General features: G+C 35.1%; 1 long non-coding RNA gene across 1 annotated transcript; it reads right to left on the bottom strand.

Annotated features, from left to right (window-relative positions):
* Window positions 1–11,698: 11,698 nt before the first annotated feature.
* Window positions 11,699–14,237, bottom strand: LOC127864169 (uncharacterized). Its single transcript, XR_008041552.1, has 3 exons — window positions 14,137–14,237; window positions 13,801–13,908; window positions 11,699–11,973 (listed from the first exon to the last, which is right to left on the bottom strand). It is a non-coding gene; the product is annotated as an uncharacterized LOC127864169 (long non-coding RNA).
* Between the last annotated feature and the right edge of the window lie 681 nt (window positions 14,238–14,918).

Below are 14,918 nucleotides of genomic sequence, written 5' to 3' on the forward strand. Positions count from 1 at the left end.
ACAAATTTATTATTGCTATAATTAGAATGATGTGTAATTCTATTGGTATGAAAATGCACAGTGAAACCTAAAAAACAATGCTATTGGTCTAATTAATTTATTTATAAACATTAACAGCATTAATGAGCATTGAGTTCTCATCATGCACAGCACATAACTCCCTTAGCCTCAGTTCCCTAGCCATGCATTATAAACTTCCGATACTACATTCAAGCTTATTAAAATCTCCACATAGGACTTCCTTTATCAAGCTGCAAACTGCACTTAGTGAAAATGTGTGTGACAGCTGCTTTTAAACTTCTATATTTGCCATACATTTGCCTAAAATGTCACATAAAAAAGGTCTACAATGATGACATAAGAAGAATAAATTTAAAGGAATATTTAGAAATAATGAAAAGCACAAACCTTCAGTTGTTGTTCTATTCCTAGACAGACTTCTGAAACACTTGTATGCATCACTTTTTAACAACATTTCATGTCACTTTCCAAATGATATCCATACATTATTATTTTAAGAAATTCTTGTTAATGGAAAAACTCTACTGTTTGTGAACATTACATTAACTTCATTTTAACAACAAGTTTAACCTGCATATTTTACAATAGGCCTGCTCCAGAATTTCAATCTAACAGGTAAACTTTCTGTATTTGAACTCAGCAAATCAGAAAAGGCTGTGATATTTTATAACCAATAGATTAGCAGCAGACATATCTGACTCACACACAGGTTTATCAGATAGTTAGTTAATTGCAAACCTGGACTGTAGTTAAATATTGAGTGTGTATACACCTTGAACAGGGTTAAGGAATTTAAACTTGTAGACATTGCTTTGAAAGTTACTACTATTACTTCTACTACTAGTACTACTACTACTACTACTACTACTACTTCTGCAAAACTACTACTACTATTACAACAGCCACAACAACAACAACTACTACTACTACTACTACTACTACTACTACTACTACTACTACTACTACTACTACTACTACTTCTACTACTACTGCTACTTCTACTTATACTACTACTACTATTACTACTACTTCTACTACTACTACTATTACTTCTACTAAAACTGCTGCTACTGCTGCTACTACTACTACTACTGCTTCAACTACTACTACTGCTTCAACTACTACTACTACTACTGCTGCTGCTACTGCTGCTGCTACTACTCCTGTTGCTGCTGCTGCTGCTACTACTACTACTGCTACTGCTGCTGCTGCTGCTACTACTACAACTCCTGCTGCAGTGACTACTACTACTACTACTGCTGCTGCTGTTACTACTACTACTACTACTACTACTACTACTACCACTACTACTACTACTACTACTACTACTACTACTACTACTACTACTACTACTACTACTACTACTACACTACTACTACTACTACTACTACTACTACTACTACTAGTACTTCAACTACTATTGCTACTACTACTGCTACTACTACCTACTGATGCTGCTGCTACTGCTACTACTGCTGCTGCTGCTACTTCTACTACTACTACTTCTACTACTACTACTTCTACTACTACTACTGCTGCTGCTGCTAATGCTACTTCCTTAACTACTACTACTGCTGCTGCTACTAGTAGTGTTATTATTATTTATTCTACTATTGCTACCATTAATGCTACTATTCCTGTAAATGCTAAAACAACAACACAATAATAACTGCTACTACTGCTACTGTCACTTTAATTTGCACCAATAGTATAATTATCAGTAGTTTAACTGATTGTACAACTTATACAACAACCACTTTTACTTCTACTCCTACAACATATTCTACTGCCAGCCTCAGCATTACTACTTCTACCACTACTACTACTACTATAACTACTACTATTTCTGCCCAAACTATGCACATTGTTTTATGTTTTATTCATATGTTGTGTAAATTGTTGAACTCTGATTTACTTTGAATAAAATGTGTTGCATTTTTATAAGTTATTTTCTCCTCTTATAAAGTCTAAGTTTTTTCCAGGGTCAGCTGAAAATGTTAGAGTCTTTTCCATGCTTAAAAAATTCTATGTTCCACTTTCCATGCTATCTGAAAATATTTTCCATGGTTATCCAGCCTAAATCCAGCGTTTTCCATTCCTTTTCCATGCTTTTCCATCCAAGGCTGGAAAATGCTTGGGGAAAAAAGTCCACGTTTCATGGACATTTCTAGAACAAAACACTGGAAAACCCTGGAAACTGTTTAAAATTCCAGGGATTTCCATGGAATTCCATGTTATACCATGGATTTCCAGCCTAAGTTCCATGATTACCCTGGACAATGTACACCCGGTTGGCAAGCGGTATGATTTGTAAGAGATCAGGCCTTGACACTAACTTTTTTTGACAGGGTACCCGGAGGGGACCCTACTTTCAACTTTTGGTGGCCCTCACCCAAACTAGGGAGTCCTCTTGTTTCAACACACAGCTACTCTCGACGTAAGGGCAAATAAGTACAAGAAGCATACTAGTACACATTTTTATTTCCTATATTCAATTCTGTTGCCATTTAAAGCAGACCCATTAAAAGCTCATAACCTTGTCTTGTAAACTTTTGATATCATGTATTTCATCAATATCATCAGCATCGTCATCCATGTCATAATCATCTTCAGCATTATCATCTTCAGCATTGCCCTTCGCCGTTAGAACTTAGCGTTTCGGAAGTTCTTATTATAAACTTTTAAGAAATAAAAGGTAATTACGCGCATTCAGGGGTTTCACTGGCTCAACAAAACTTGTTGCAACTTTTTCGCGCCGTGAAAACTGTCGATTATGCCAACCTTATTAATAAGAACAATCATTTAAAGAAACCTTACTACATTAATGTCATTGCCTATATTATCACTTTAAAAAGTATATTATTACATAAAAAACAATAAGTACCTTCATAAGTCATACCTTCATAAGTCTTAATAAGCTTTATTTGTATATAAATACCATTTTTTTCAACTTGATAAACAACACAGATAACCAAAATAATATAACACTGTTAACTTCAATGTATTAAACAGTATGCTGCCTAAATGTTTCAAAATTAATTATTTAAACATAAAATCACACCAATTTACATCATTTGAAAGGGAAAAAGAAATATAAAACATCAGAAAATAAATCATCTCACTTAATTTGTTTAACAGTTATATATGGTCATTTGGACATGTCATACATCAGCTTCTGTTGTTAAAACGTTTTCTGTTAGTGGTGGATGATTTCCAGGATCAATTAAATTATAGTTGATCACGCCTATTTCCTGACAGAAAGGCCCAGATAATTACCACCATCTATTCTAGTTGCCTGAAATAACATAAAGCATATTTTTTTTACAAACTATCAACAACAAACAAACACCTACATGTCACTATCTTTAAATGTCCGAATTTTAACAAATCCGAAATATAGTACACCAAGTGAACGATATACTTTTATTTCAGAAATTGTTGGTATCTTAATCAAATTATATCCTTCCAAGGTCATAATAATAATGGAACTATTAAACAGAAATGCTCACAAATACCTGTAGAAAAAAGTGTATACCGGCATGTGTTTTTGTGGAGAAATTAAATGCTTTTGCCAGCCCGATCGCCTATGGCTTTGATTAAAGAAATAGCGGCCCTTATAATTATTATAATTACTGATCGTCGTGACAGTTTGTCCCAATGTTACTTTTTGGGGGGCTCAATATCATAAAGGAGCCATTAATAATCCGATAATCCGATAATAACCCCCATAAAACTTGACAATAGCAGTAAAAACACCGTTTGTAACACTTACACGCTTCAGTGATTTCAATATACTCTCTGCCTGTAGGTCGCTTACATGGTCGAAAATCAATATTTACAACTGACAGACGCTGGCCGCTAATGCTCAGTCGCGTGCTTTCGATTCGCAGTACATTTTCGGATAAGATTTTACAGATTTTTTTTAAATACGCCGCTCTTTAAAAATTGGAGGCACTTTTAAAAATTCAAATGGTCAATCAAGACAAAGTGGTTCTATAAATTTAGGGTTCCCGGAGGACCACCCAGCTTGAAAGACCTGGTGGTCCTCGCCAAAATCTGGGGGCCTCGGGTCCCCGGACCACCGTTAGTGTCGAGGCCTGGAGATGATGTAACATCAAATAAATTTCAATAAAAAGTAACATAAAATAGATTTCAATAGAAAAAAATTTGTCCCCAGGCAGGGCCTTTATTGACCTTATGGTAAAGATTTTAAAATCTTAGTATAGGGGCACTTACAGTACAGCCAAGGCGGAACAAACATATTTCGCGATCCGCGGCGGCAAGTCGAAACGAGTCGATGCCGCGTCAGCTGTTGAAGCCGCGTAAGTATGCGGCGGCAAGTTGAATTTCGTCGCGAAGCTTCGCATCTGTCCACCGCGGCATGCCGAGTCAAGCCTCGATCCGCGACATGACGCCGAGTCGATGCGTACATGTATCATAAAATAAACAATCTTTTTTGAATGATTAGTTGTTAAAAACAATTTAAAGAACATTTATAATAATATGTCAAATCCTATTATTTAATGTGCGCGGATTCAAAATAAAATAGATAACATAGTTAATAAAAAAGCGTGCTGTTGTGTTTTTAGTGAGTGCATTCCCTTTTATACAAATTGTTGTAATCCTGAAAATTTAACAAAAATCGAAGTCATCAAAACAAAACACGATAATCAAGGGCATGTATTAATTCAATTTCAATAATAATTTATCTTTGTCATTTTTAGAATCGGCTTAAGTAGTTTAAGTTACTTTGTGTGCGTCTATTACATGTACCTGCACCGTTTCATTATTATTTTATATTGAAGTGATATTATGGGCATTTTTCACTGTTGAATTGAACTGAAAAGAATAAACAGGTCAAAAGAGTTAGTAAAAATGTGGTTACTGACAATTAGCTGCAACTCATCTTGCTACCGGGTGTTTATAAAATTAGATATTTTTTATGACTGGACATTCTTGTAAGCCGAAATGATTCGTAAAACAAAATAGTGTCTTTGTGTCGTTTGAACGAATCTGCACTAAAACTAAATTCACATTGTAAATCGAATACTTTCTGTCATAAGTTGGGAACAACGAAAGTACGGCTGATATACAAATGCATTACTTTCTCTTTCCTGGATATTGTTTTAGTATGTTGATGCTGCATTCACAAATATAAGTGTATCTTAAGTGAAAACAAAAACAATAAATAACGGTTGCGATAGACACCTATTAACTGTTAGATGAGTTGACCATTAGAAAACTTAAAATGATCAACAAACATATTTGTTTTTGGTTTTATTTTACACTGGTATTATCATATAAGCATATTTAGATTGGCTAGCAAGTAAGTAAGTTTCCTGCCCGTAAAAATGTATTTCACACATTAACAAGGTCACGTAATTTTGTACAAAATAGTTTGTTGAAATGTGGTTACTGACCAATTATCTGCAACACATCTTGCTACCAGTTGTTTATTAAAAAAAATAAATTTATAGTCCATATTTTACATGACTCATCCAGTCCTCTAAGAAAAAAGGATCCGTAAAACAAAATAGTGTTTTTGTGCCGTATGTACGAATCTGCACTAAACCATGATTTACATCGTATATCGAATAATTTCTGTCGTCAGTTGTCAAAGTACGGTTGATACAGTACAGGCAACGTGTACTTTGACAAAAACGCGTGTCCGCGGTGTTCAATTTTCCCGATGGGTGACATTTCGCGGGGGGCGGACACGCTACTGACCGCGGTGTTCGGCGAACACCCGAAATCGCCGCGATTGCACGCTTTCATTAACTGGAACATCCGTGATCACCGCAATGCCGCGCGGCCATTGATAATACTTGTCTGCGATGGTCATTCAAGAGTTTTAAATTTACATGTACAATGTACAAATGAACATAATAAACTACATGTATGTGCAAATGTATGCGTACTTAAAGTGATATTATGGGCAACTAACAGTATTTACAATATACAATGTAGGTGTGTTTCGTAACCGATGTTTATTTTTTGTGTTTTCGCTCGATATACACTTGCATTTGTTAATGCAGCATCAACATAATTAAACAATATCCCGAAAAGAAAAATAATCCATTTGAATATCAACCGTACTTTCGTTTTGACAACTTACGACTTAAGTTTAGATTCACATCGTACATGTATGGTTTACATGCTAGCGAATTCGGCTGTACAGCCGTTTTCAATTTCAGAATTAAATATCTGGCTTATTTCGCATTTTCGACACGTTCTTCTAAACTTTTATTTTAATTTATATTTAAATATATATATAATAAGTTTATTACACATTTTATATAAATTCATAAATATTTGACAACAACGTATATTCCCGCTTTAAATGAAAGGGATCAATAATTTACGTTTATATTTAATTATTTTATTTTTAGCGAACACGATGAACACCGCAGTAGATATAATGGGTCCGCGGTGATTCGCGGTGTCCACCTTATTGAAAACGGCCCCCGCGAATATTTGATCTGAACACCCATCGCGGGGGTCGTTTGGTAAGCGAACACCGTAAAATGAACACCGCGACGAGTGGCGTTTGTCAAAGTACACGTTGCCTGTACTGTATTCAAATGCATTATTTTCCTCTTTCCGTGATATTGTTTTAGTATGTTGATGCTGCATTAACAAATATAAGTTTATATAAGTGAAAACACAAACAATAAACAACGGTTGCGATAGGCACCTATAAACTGTATGATGCCCATGATATCACTTTATAACATGAAACTAATAACTATGAAAGTGGCGTAAATCTAGGTTTCTATGCTACACAAATGAACATGTAGATGTATATCTATTCACTTGATCCACCGCGTACGTATGCGGTGAATTCACTCCGCGAAAGTACGCGAGGTTGATACAGGCTCAGTGTTGTTGCGCGGAACGATGCCGACAGCCGCGGCGATTCGCCGCGTGAACACACGATTCGGCCGCCGCGTACTAATAATCTTGCCGTGGCGAAGCCGCGGATAATGTTTGTTCCGCCTTGGCTGTACTGTATAATAATGTCACTGACGTTAAATGCTTAATATTACACCTCATGGCCTATTCAAAGATGACATTTAAAGTCCAAGCCCGTACCCAGGCCATGGGCCCAGGGGCCCGGGCCCTCCCAGCTGGCTGTCGAACTATGATTTTTTTTTAAATAATCGGCCCACTGCAATTTTTTTTCTCGTGCAAGGGTCCACAGTACGCTTTCCCTCAAAACAAAAGAGCATCTATGTTTTATTGTCCCTGATAAACAAGGGGATAAACGCTCGCCAATCGAGATAAGCCTCTAGGCAATGTTTTCTTATCGCCTTGTACACATCCCCGATCAGGCCCTCCATTGTGATCATGAATGCTTCATCTATCGATGGTTGATGTAACATGTATTTTGATACTTGCAGCGAATGGAAGCAACTGCTACTATGGTCTGATAATTGCCGACGCAAGTTTTTTTCATTCTGTGAAAAGGCCCTAGACATGTTTGTCCCTTCTAAAAGTTTAATTGTTTTTTTTTTAACATTTTATTGGGAATTTTTAAGTCCCAATATATACTTTTTGCATTGAGAATAGAGCCCTGAATTTGAACCGGAACAAAAACACTGACAAAGGTATTTATAATTTTTGAAAGGAAATCACTGAAAAAGACTACGATGAGATAGTTAACATGTTTGTTTAAAAGAAAAACAGATTCATAAATTTGCCGAGCAACAGATAAAATTTGGCAGAATTCAGTATTTAAAATAATTGAGTACCGAGAATTGAGTAATATCAACTTATTAATGGCTCATTGGTAAAAAAATGAAAATTGAAACAACAAATTGATCTCATTATATAAGTTAACCTGATCCAGTGTAGAAAAATATTGTATAATTAAATTATCTCTTTCCTTGAATTTGTTTGATAACAGTAAAATATGTTAAATTGATTATTAAAGACTTTCATTATTTCACCCAAAAATTCGGCGTTTCGCGCAATTTTTTCCTCAAAAATGGCAAGGTCTTTCCCAAAAAATCAGATTAAAAAAAACCTGTGACGTAATTGATTTGTGAAAAAAAATATGGAAGCAATACGAGAGTTGATGTTGGTAATCGTCAGTTTAAACCTGTAAGTTTCGGAAATCTAAAGCTTTTAATATTGTTGTGAATTCACACCAATGTTTAAAGCTTAAGACTTCCGAAATGTGCTGATTTACTTGTTATTTTCCATTAATTCATATCACAAAATACGTTTTTTATAAGCATTAAAATTAACCTTGCAAAGTGCCAAATAAACAAAAGTATATATATATGAAGGGGGGACCCCTCCCAAACCCTCCCCGGTTGGGCCCCCCCAGTAAAAAAAATCCTAGGTACGGCCCTGAAGTCTGTGTTAATTTTGTGACCCTGGGGTGAACTTCTGGTATTATGATCGGAACAATCTTTGTAGAGGACCACAAAAATTAAACCTCTGACCATTGCAGTTGCAGAGATATTTTAAGTATGATGATGCATGATGTATAAGTGGATATAAATCATGTGACCACTGTAAGACATGAATTGAACCAACTTTATGCACAACCTCGATCTGACAGTACAAGTACAATCTTATAACACATATCAAAGGGCTGGGAAATGTGATGTCCAAGAAGAATTTAAAAAAGTTATTTTTATATAGCTTTATATAAATCATGCTTCCCCTGGGTTGTGGCTAGTTTCGACCCAAGGCGCATGGTTCAACCAAACTTTGTAAAAGACCACTACATAATGGTGCGTATTGAATATTTAATCCCTGATATTTAAGAAGATATTTAAATATATGTTTAAGTCTTAATAAATCAGATGACCTTTTGGGTATGGTCAATATCTACCACAGGAGCATGATTTCAACAAACTTTGTAGAGCATCACAATATCATGCATAAAATATTTCAGTTCATACCCTGTGGTTTCAGAGATTTTTAAAGTTATTTACCATTTAAGACCATAGAAATCTGGTGACAACTGTTGCAGTGTCAGTTTTGACTCCAGTTGCATAATTGCTAAAGTCTTGAAGAGGACCAATGTAACATCTTAATATTTAAACTTTGAACCTCCCAGTTTTATATATTTTTTGTAAGTTATATATTATATAAGTCTATATAAATAATCTGACACCTGGGGCATTGCCAGTTTTCAGCCCAGGGCTTTGATTTTAACCAACTTTGTTCAGCGCCTCTCTGATCTATTTACACTAAATTTCAAAGCTATGTGTCTTACGGTTTCAGAGAAGAAGAGTTTATAAGTTATTTAGAATAATCTGCATAAATCATGTGATGCCAGGCATGTTTTGAGTTTTCACCCCAGGGAGATGATAAATGCAATCTTTGTAGACGATAACTGGACAGTTTTTAACAAATATTTAACCTCTTATGCTTGCGGTTATAAAGATGAATAATTTTTAGATGGTCGCTAAGCGACCGTCTAAGGTGGTTAGTCTAAAATTCAGGTCGATACACCTTAGCCACTAGGAGCCCAATACCCGCTTACTACACGTATCCGCGCGAGAAAGAGTTGTATAATTTATGCAAGAGGTTTGAGTTCTCCAATTATATTCATTCACAAATGGAAACATGAAATTAATATCATGTTAAATGCAATAGTTTCGAACGGTGCTTTATAGAAAAGAATCAATAAACAATGATCGTATTGTACGTGTCGCGGAGGAGATTGTCTTTGGTTCTCAACAGATAGCTGCGATCTTTTGTATTTATGGGTGCTAGCAACGCAATAGTAGAAGGTTAGTAGAAGGTTACGCTTGTTTATATTCACAGTTCTCAATACATAGACAGTTGGATATGAGTTCATCAATTACTACAGGCATACTATAGGCAACCTCGAGAATGCTTTATAATCGCTAAAACCGAAAACAACTAAATATATTATATTAAATATTTTTATAACAATAAATATCTTTTTAAAATGTAGTCGGCATATACGCTGACTTTGAAATAAAGTTTGCAATTTACTTTTCTAAATAAATACAATTAAACAAAAGTTAAACTATTGTGTTGTGTTTTTCACTTGTTAGTTGCATATTCACGGCATGAAATGTGTGTTCGAATTGTCAAACCACACATTAGTGTGAGTAGATAAAAAATATACTACGGGAGAGCACTTCATATGTGTCCTCATATGCCTTGTTATGAGTATCTTTCTTCACTATCAAAATATATCTTATGGTGATATTTGATTTAAACGCAGTTTTCTTTCGACACATTTAAATCACACGTCAATAGCGCCGTCATGCTAAATGGGTCTTATGCGTTTCGGCAAGCGTTTGTTAAACCCAACATGTTCTTTTGCGCAGTCAGGCCATGGGCGATGCTGTTCGCTATAAAATCACTCAATATGCTATGTTTCTCCTTACCAGAAGGAGAGATAGCTGAGTGGGCTATTTATATGATGGGCGCATATGGAATAAGACCCATTTTTGCATGACAAGGGTCATTACAAATCTCATTGCGAATTAAAAATGCCACAATTAAGAACAATGCTTTTTGATACAAAATTGATTTCAAAATAGAAAACTATTTAATAATTGCAGCCTATCCACACATTAAGGAATGATTTCCAGACGTGCTGACCAAGTGCGGCAAACATTGTGGTATGATAATTAAATGATTTTGTCTTATCGTGACACTATACTATTTCGCTTATGATTGTTTTCTCATCTTGGAGGCGAATTCTACGAGATGGATTGTAACGCATAATTGTAACAGGGCCACAATTTGTGTCGTTTGAGCATACAGAGAGTAGTCCGGAATTCCTTACACTGAACAGTGCTACATCCTTTGAATTGAGCACATACGCAGTGATGTAGCAAAAATTCAGAGGTTGTATCTCGAATCAGCTTATTATTAGCAAATATTCATGGGTGTCTGTTGGCGTTATGTAAAAGTCACTAAGATGAAAACTGAGTAAAACAGCTACGCCTAAAAGCGCATTAGTGCTCTATATCTATGTTTATGTCAGTGTGAACTGCTCAGGTAACAAGTAAAGCATAAACAGCAATGTTTATATACTTTTATTCCTCCATATACAAGATACGAAGATTATTGTATATTTTGAATTTGTATATGGTGTCAAAAATCAAAAGTTTTGTACACGGAACTTTCATTATGAATTTATATTCTTTGTGAGATAGTTATTTGATATTAGAAAAAAATATTCCTTTAATATGATGGTGACTGCAAATTTTCTTTATATAGTTCTCATTACCATTTTCATCCTACTTTCTATGCTTTCAGAACGTCCAAAAAGCATGTTGTTTTTATTTTGTCTAAGTTATTTCTATGTACCTGTACGAAAATGTTTGGGCAGACTGCAACCAGATTATGTGCAGAATAAAATACACAAAATCTGTGTAGAATATGTGCAGAAAATATTTGGTGTCCATTTTAAATGAGTTGAACCAGATTTCTATTTATAGATTTTTTCAATATAAACAAAGAACGAATTCTGTACAGATTTTACGAATTATTTAAATTAAGCAGAATTTGTTCGAGGCAGAAAAAAATCTGGTAGAATTAAATCTGGGGAGAACCAAAATGTGAGAATAGAATTCTGTGCAGAATAAAATCTGTTTAATATTAAATTCTGTACAGAAAATTTTCTGTACAAAAAATGTATGCAGGAAGAAAAAGCAAAATAAATAGACCATCAATAAATAACATTTTTTTAATGAGATTATAAAATGTAAACAATAAAATGTACACAATGAAATATACTGACAGTACCAATATTTTTGTTGTTGTTGAATTGATCACATTATGACAGGGTAAAAATTAAACAATCTAACACCCCCTATTTTTAGTCTAAATTCCAAGATGATTTCATTTATTTCCTGGAGTAGTCTATTTGGAGTGTCACGGCCTTGTTGAAGGAGGTGTCATCTGGCACTGTTTTGCTGTGGTCTTTGCACCACATCCAGACATAACCTATCGGAAAAAAATAAATGTTTACACATTTACACATTTTTATCATTCCTCAACAAGGGCACCGCATAACAGGTGCCAACGCGCGGCTGCGGGTGCAGTTTTGAATAAATAAAAGCTTGTCAGATATTTTTTTTTTTTTAGAGGCCACAGTGACCTTGACATTTGACCTAGTGACCCAAAAATGAGTGTGCGTGTAGAACTCATCAAGGTGCATCTACATATGAAGTTTCAAAGTTGTAGGTGGAAGCACTTTGATTTTAGAGCAAAATGTCATGGTTTAAGCACGTCGGAAAGGCTGACACCGGACGGCAAGCTGGCTATGACAATACCTCGGGTTTTCTCCGAAAACGGCCGAGCTAAAAAACTGATACATGGTGAAACCAATTTATTCTAACTACTCAGTTTCAAACAGTAATGCCATACCTGTATTAAAGACATCATACATCAAGTGCCAGCCCAACAAAATTCACTTATAGCACAAACATCAAATTGAATTTCAAACCATTGTTTGATTCTAGTATTAATTAGACCCAAAGTTAAAATGCGATCCCAATAGTTTTTTGGTATTTAGTAAATTTTACTTTGACCTTGATCCGACTTAAACTGCAAACAACTAAATTTTCTACGTTTGCATTATTGTTTGATTTTGTTGGATTATTGGCTGTTATCAACAGCATATCAACAATATGCCTGTCATATCATTAAGTTAACCAACTCAAAGTATCCTGGAATAGCTGGTTTACCAGGACCAAGTGCTTATACCAAACAGTGAAACTAATGTCAGTAAGTTGAGTAACAGACAACTGCACTACTTCATTCAGAGGAAGGGTGAGAATGGCTGTAAAAAGGATAAAGCTAACACACAATTTGTGTCCAATACCTCCATCCAAGCTCAAGTTAACCTTTTTATGCTCCCCCCAAATTTATTTTGGTAGGAGCATATAGTCGCCGCTTCGTCTGTCCGTCCGTGTGTCCGTCCGTGCACAATTTTTGTCCGGGCTAGTTCTCAGCAACTAATGACCGGAATTCAATGAAACTTTATGAGAAGCTTCACTACCAAGAGGAGATGTGTATATTATCAGTGGGTTCTGGTCGGATAATTTTTCACAGAGTTATGGCCCTTTGAAATTTTCCATTAACTGTACATATAGTGCAATTCTTTTCCGGGCTATTTCTCAGCAACTAATGACCAGAATTCAATGAAACTTTATGGGAAGCTTCATTACCAAGAGGAGATGTGCATATTATCAGCGGGTTCTGGTCGGATGATTTTTCACAGAGTTATGGCCCTTTGAAAATTTCCATTAACTGTACATATAGTGCAATTCTTGTCCGGGCTATTTCTCAGCAACTAATGACGGAATTCAATGAAACTTTATGGGAAGTTTCACTACCAAGAGGAGATGTGTATATTATCAGCAGGTTCTGGCTGGATGATTTTTTAAAGAGTTATGGCCTTTTGAAATTTTCTATAAATATTTTTTTGTCCCCCTAACTACTGTGCCCTTAAGACGTTTCCTTTTATCTGAATATATAGTGCAATATTGTGACAAAAAAAACCTTTGGGGAGCATCACCCGTCTCCGACGGTTTCTTGTTTATTTTTAGTGACACATTTGGGCTCTGTATGAAATCCCTATCTTGGCCTCAATGCAAGGTCATCAATTGAGTCTAGGCAAACTTAAGTTATTGACCAGATACGCCCTACCCACATTTAATAATCTCATTTTTTATCTTCTTTGAAAACCTGGTCATGAATTTAAATAAAATTCCTACCACTGTTTCATTATGTTAAATACCTAGCAAAAAAAACCAAGACAAAATGTACCTTTGCAGGCAGAAATGATGACGGCATCAAGCACAGGCTTTATGTCATGCTTGTTCCCCGCCAGAACCTGACCTCTTGACCGTTCTTGTGTCTCCCTCGGATTTATGGCTGTTTAAAAATAAATGAAAGCACTTCATTCCACTTAACTAAAAAATATATTTTAAGACAGAAGTTGATCTAAATCAAAATCTGTGAACATTGCTAATCAAATGTTTAATTGAAGCATTTGTCAAAGTTATGTATGCTTTATGATGATACAATCAATGTTTATTTCTCGAAAAGACTAATAAAAAAAGACTTTTATGAAAAAAACTTTTACATTAATACCTTACATACCCGGAACTAAGTTTCACCATCAGGTAAAAGGCAGCACTGCAAAACTTGCGCAATCCAAATCTTTTTATTGTGGTTGGATAATGTTCCATCAGTTGAACCATTATAATCATTTATCTTTATTAACTTGCCTGCTAATGCAAATAAAATGAGGGTCAAAGGAAAATATTGAGCTTACAAAATGTACCAGTACCTAAGACCCAAAGTAACTCAATTGATTTGTGCAGGTTGTCACTTGTGTTCAGAAGATTTCATTATAGCAATATAAGGAAGAATTACCTTGGTGTCTATGTTTTGTATGTATAGGAACCATTTCCTAACTTGGAGTATTACCATTAAAACAAATGTTGTTGTTTTTTTAAGATGAGCAAAAGTGCTATTATTTGAAAACATGTTAAGAACAAGTTTCATAAAGATTTGACATTAAATATTTCCACAACAGTGTTTACATGGTAAATGTTTGAGGCACACTGGATAAAAGGCAATCACAAAAGCTTACAATAAGAACAACCTTGTGCTTAGGTGATCTAAAAGCCTCCTTAAAAGATCTTATATATACATACATAGACTGACATGATATAGCTCACCATGAGCATTTAGTGCTAAGGTGACTTAAAAAAAAAGTTCTGCTCAATAACTTGAGTTTGGATGGCGATACTGCATATATAATTTGTATGCAGATTCATTGCTTACATACAGACCTAGCGTAGGAATTCATTTGGGGACCAGTCGTTTCAAGGTCAAGGTCATTGTTACAAAAACTAGGAAACTATGATTTATGCATT

The sequence above is a fragment of the Dreissena polymorpha genome, chromosome 1 (genome assembly GCF_020536995.1).
Source record: "Dreissena polymorpha isolate Duluth1 chromosome 1, UMN_Dpol_1.0, whole genome shotgun sequence".
NCBI classification, from domain to species: Eukaryota; Metazoa; Mollusca; class Bivalvia; order Myida; family Dreissenidae; genus Dreissena; species Dreissena polymorpha.